This window comes from Labrus bergylta, chromosome 21, assembly GCF_963930695.1.
Source record: "Labrus bergylta chromosome 21, fLabBer1.1, whole genome shotgun sequence".
Classification (NCBI taxonomy): domain Eukaryota; kingdom Metazoa; phylum Chordata; class Actinopteri; order Labriformes; family Labridae; genus Labrus; species Labrus bergylta.
In genome coordinates, this window is record NC_089215.1 from 15,727,888 (window position 1) to 15,733,666 (window position 5,779).

At 37.4% G+C, this 5,779-nt stretch overlaps 1 long non-coding RNA gene across 1 annotated transcript; it reads left to right on the forward strand.

Annotated features, from left to right (window-relative positions):
- The first annotated feature begins 1,742 nt into the window (after positions 1-1,742).
- On the forward strand, positions 1,743-5,353 carry LOC136177290 (uncharacterized). The gene is made up of 4 exons (XR_010664931.1): positions 1,743-3,134; positions 4,492-4,599; positions 4,777-4,826; positions 5,183-5,353. It is a non-coding gene; the product is annotated as an uncharacterized lncRNA (long non-coding RNA).
- The last annotated feature ends 426 nt before the right edge of the window (positions 5,354-5,779 follow it).

The following is a 5,779-nucleotide window of genomic DNA, read 5'->3' on the forward strand; positions in this document are numbered from 1 at the left end:
TACTGTAATACACAGGTCGAACGTTTACTACAGCGCATATAGTCACCCCCCAAAGGCCAGTTGTGAGCCAAGAAAAACCATGAATGGGGCTCTTAATAAACAAACACTGAGTGTGAGACTATGGTTTATGTTCCTGTAAGAGACACAAGTTCATCTGACATCAACCGTGCTTTAAAGAACAACACTGTTTATGGACGATGCCAGGGCAAAAGAACTACACTACCCACAATCAGAGTGTCACAGCGACTTTGTTACCATGCCAATCTTCCCTGTCCCTCTGCGCTGTATAAGAACAATTGTTAGTTAGCTAACAGTTAAAATGCAAATAAGCTTGTCATGCTGCACTGAATGTAGTTTATATATTCAACAACACAAACTACAAGATATTACAACACTTGTATTAACAGTATAAACACGATAACGTCTAAAGTTACATTTTAGAAGAAGAGGGCTCACTCGCAATGGATTGTGGGATGGGTGGTTCATTGACTCTTACCTTTGCCTTTTCTTTGTTTTTTTTAATGCTGTTTTTGTGCCAAATCAAAAGCACTGTCAAGAGTATTGGGGCAGCTGGTTGTCATGGTAACGGGCGTCAATCTCCTGTTAGAAGGATTTCCGAAATGTCATTGGAGGATTTGAATGGGAAAATTTACTTCCAGAACCAGAGCCGTCCAATCAGTGAGGGTCCAGAATGGTGAAGATGAGGTGAAGATGCTGCATCATAAACAGACTGCAGGTGAACATGTTCATGGTCAGTGCCTCAGACAACCTCCTGCAGGTTCAAACATCCTCTCTGTTTTTCTGTTCTTCTTCTCTGCTTTAATGAATGTTCAGAAACTTTACTTTGTGCGTGTGTGCTTCACTTTTTAATGATTTAAAATAATCACCTGTCAGTTAAAAACATCATTTATATGTCTGAGGGGCTTCTTCTCTTGTTGTAATCCTCAAAACATCCACATGAGGGCAGCACTGCATCAAATATTCCTCTGTCTGGTTTAGTGGAGGATGAGACGGAAGAAGTTTACAATAATAACAACAATAAGACAAAAAATTAATAATTAGACGTATTAATAATAATAATAATAATAATAATAAGAAGTTTACAATAAAAAGATGAAGCGAGTGTTTCCTCTGAGTCTGGATAATGAAAAAATAGTTTTTGTTGACTCATCTTTCACTGAGTTTTTTTTTCACTTTTTAGACCGGGGGTTGACGGTGTTATTAACCCTTTGTAAAAAAACATCATAAAATAAAATGAGCATTTATTGAAGAACTGATGATTCAGACTGTTACACTAAATCAAATATTCTACATTTCTACGTTATTACTGGTGTGACATCAACTCCATTAATACTTATTTGTATAAATAAATATCTACCACACGTTATCCAATAAAACATGTTTAATACTGTTTCGTACTATAATAACTTATTATATTATATTATAAAAACTATACTTAAATAAATATCTACCACACATCCAATAAAACATGTTTAATACTGTTTCGTACTATAATAACTTATTATATTATATTATAAAAACTATACTTAAATAAATATCTACCACACATCCAATAAAACATGTTTAATACTGAACACTGATAATCATTCTACACGTTATACTGAACACTATTATTACTTAGATATGATACTAAAGTACTGATGGGCTGCTTCTCATGTCTCTTAAATAACATCCACCTTTCCTCCACATGCGTCTTAGCCCCTCCCACCAGAGATACAAGGAAACGAAGCAGAGGAGAGAGGAAAGGAGACGAAGCAGAGGAGAGAAGAACGAGGAAACGAAGCAGAGGAGAGAGGAACGAGGAAACAAAGCAGAGGAGAGAGAAGAAAGGAAACGAAGCAGAGGAGAGAAACGAGGAGACAAAGCAGAGGAGAGAGGAACTAGGAAACAAAGCAGAGGAGAGAGGAATTAGGAAAACGAAGCAGAGGAGAGAGGAACGAGGAGACGAAGCAGAGGAGAGAGGAATGAGAAAACAAAGCAGAGGAGAGAAGAAAGGAAATGAAGCAGAGGAGAGAGGAACGAGGAAATGAAGCAGAGAAGAGAGGAACGTGGAAACAAAGCAGAGGAGATAGGAACGAGGAGACGAAGCAGAGGAGAGAGGAACTAGGAAAGGAAGCAGAGGAGAGAGGAACGTGGAAACGAAGCAGAGAAGAGAAGAAAGGAAACGAGGCAGAGGAGAGAGAAATGAGGAAACGAAGCAGAGGAGAGAGGAACGATGAAACAAAGCAGAGGAGAGAGGAATTAGGAAATGAAGCAGAGGAGAGAGGAATGAGGAAACGAAGCAGATGAGAGAGGAAAGGAAAGGAAGCAGAGGAGAGAGGAACGAGGAAATCTGTTTTAAAAGAAATCAGACGTCCTTTCCTCTACAGCATCACCTGAAGCGACATCAGCTGACCGTCGCTCAGCTGTCTGTCAGCTTTAACAGCTGTTTATGTTTGCACAAATACACACTGTGTTGATTCTAATGAAATACACACAGTAACAGTGTAAAGTCTGTGTACTTTACCTGATAACAAACACCTGAAGAAGAACCTGCAGTCTGCTAATAGAAATAACATACAGACCTTTTCTACACTCCGTTTTAATATTAAATTATTTATTAATGTTTTGTCTTCACTGATAATCCGACAGTGAACTCTATTTTATAAACACTAAGGATGTCTCAGGATTATTTAAAAAAATGTATAAGGATAAAAATGTCAGCAAAACAAGATGCATAACATTTTCAAACTGTACGATCATTAATAATCATGATGAATGTAAAACGTGTTTCTGACTGACTCCTCCCACTCTGTCAGACTGACCCCCCCACTCTATCGGACTCCTCCCACTATGTCAGACTGACTCCTCCCACTCTGTTCAAACTCCTCCCACTATGTCAGACTGGGATGTAAAAACGGGATTTTACGTCATATTTGACGATGATTGACAGCCGCCGATCTTGCGTAGCTCTCTTTGTGAATAACAAAAGTTACATAGTGAAGGAAAGCCGAGACACCATTGAACTTTTCCGTTCAGTTTTTTCGTCTTTTTTGAGCTGGCAAAATGAGTTGTTCTGCAGTAAACTGTTCTAACCGACCTGTGGGAGCTAAGGGATCTTTGCAGTTTTTTCGGTAAGTAAAAAAGTGTGATTTATGTGTCATTGTTTGTTGTTTTTATTTTATTTTATTAAATGAGCAAACCTAATAACTGACATGCTATGTTTCTTGATATTGTTATGTCGTTATTGTGATTGAAATTGTATTTAAAACCAAGAATCGTTATAAAAATCCGCTCATAGATGTGGTTCATTGACTGTACAGTTATTTTACAGCAAAAATAAAAGGTAAGGTCTCAAAAAAGTATTGAGGGCAAAAACAAAGTCACATAATTGTAATCTGGCCTGCATCATTACTAATGTGTACATGTTTACAGTCTGAGTGATAAGTGGACTATGCCGAGAGTAACAGGTTTTACTTTCACCGTGCAGGCTGAAATTCACAGGACTATATATGAGGGTAGAATATTTATCTGTGTATCCAGATAAAACTAAAGGTAAGATCTGATTTAATATAACTGTTACTGATTTAAGAGACTAACCGAAACGTGAACGCAAACATCAACAACCGGCGGTGTGTAATGTAATATTAACCGAGCATCATGCTGCTTAAATGTGATAAATGTTCTGCATTGTCTTCTACACACACTACCAATTCAACAGTCACAAGTTGATCATATTGTAAATTTAATGACGCTCATTGAGAAATTGTTCTAAAAATTGACAAAACCTGACAAACATTGCGGTGATTGTGACGGTGTGTCTGTATTTATTTTTTTATTTCGCTTCAATAATCGTTAACGAAGAGAAACACCATGATTAAACTACAGGCTATTGTTGCCTTTTTATAGCCAAAAAAAACTGAACATTCACAGCCTGTGTATTCAAAAGAATTTCAACATTGACATTTATGTCGTCCTGTTTCCCTCTTTTCGTCAACATTATATTTTAAACTGGGATTTCCTTTTCCTCAGGTCCCTCGTCTCTCCCCCTGCTCGCCCCCTCTGGTGCGCTCCTCTCCATAATGCGCTCGTCTCCTCCCTCTAAAGCTGCTGCTACTCTGTAGGACACTTTGTAGGCACCTCACCAATAAAATACTATTTTATATTTTATAAGCAGTTTGCCACCACACTGCACTTTTACTCTCCAAAGGCATATGAGTATGTGCGTGACAACTTTAACAAAGCTTTACCACACAGTCACACCATCCGCACAGCTGATCCAGGATTTACTGTAGCATCTTTTACAGCACTAAAAGGTCATGTACAGGCAAACAGAGAGAAGGGAAAAGAAACAATCTGTGCTCTTAAATAACAAAGCAGTCTCAAATCTTTTTGAGGAATTACAGCAATTTTTTTTTAACTTTGCATACAGTACATCCTCTGATAAATAAAGTGAAGTACTTTGATTGCATTTCTGTGGTGTTCCTGTAGGTGACCATGATGCAGCCAGACTGAAGCAGCACGTTGTGAAGGTGGACGCCATCATCTTGTCTTTGCAGTGCTGATTCTGAAGAGAACGCCTTCACATAGGACTCAAAGGTAAAATGATCTCATATGATTGGACCGTGTTATTGTAACCGCTATCGGCATCAAAGTAATTTTAGTAACAATTTATAATCCTTCTTAAAATGTAAGGAAGACTAGCAGAAGATTTTAACAGCCTCTATGGTTCTGCAAGAAGTTCATGTTTAAATTGTTCTTCTTTCTGTCTTCAAGGAAATCAATGCCCAAAGGAAACAGCAGTCTAGACTCTGATTCCAGCTCCGGTGAGGTTCAGCACACAAATTGGCTGTCTGATTATATGAGAATATTTAACATTAGTTTAATTTATCAGGCTGGCCCATGTGATGACAGTTTAAAATAATCTTCAAAAGAAAGTGGCAGGAACACTTTTGTCTTAAAACATAAATTCATAAAGCTGATCATATTATTGGATTCATCATGTCTTATTATATATTTTGTTTTTCCTCATAAATAGTTCTCCTGTCATAAAAACAAACTTTAGAACCTGAAGCTTAGCAGAACCTGAGGACAGATCTGATTTCAGGTCTGAGGCATAAACATCACAGTAAAATTCATTACACTTTACATTTAACTCTGTGATTGTTTTTCTTTATTACAGAAGATTCCCTCAGATTCAGATCCATCAGCAACCACTGACAACATGGAGGACTCGTCCCCTGAGCGTTTCCTTTCCTCTCTCGATGGTCTTCTTCTCTTCAGTTATTAACTCTTGAAAACAGCAGCACAAAATGCCAGACTGTTTGACAAGTCTGTGATTAAATAAAATGAAATGGAATCTCATGTGTATCTTGCTATGCTTATTGGTTTTAAATGTTTAATATTAAATAAGTTTGAAGGCCATTTATCTCAGACGACACCGGCTGTGACAAGCTGAGCTCGTCTGTTAGCTTTGCTGTTGTCTTAGCTGTTGTTGGTCAAGAAGAAATTAATGTCAGTTCAAGGCCTTTTCAAATGTGAGCTATAAACTTAACTGCTAAATTATTTTACTGTGACCAACACTTTGTTGTACTCCAGTTAATCAGAAACAGTCATATCAGATTTTTTAAAAGTTTATTTAAACATTTTATGAAAAGAAATCTTCAATAAACAACCCCTGGCTTCATTAACCATGTGGAAAATAAGTAAGGGAGACCATCAGGTCGAACTGCTGGGACATAGGAGAAAGTATAAAAAATAATTCAAAATCCAAACAAAA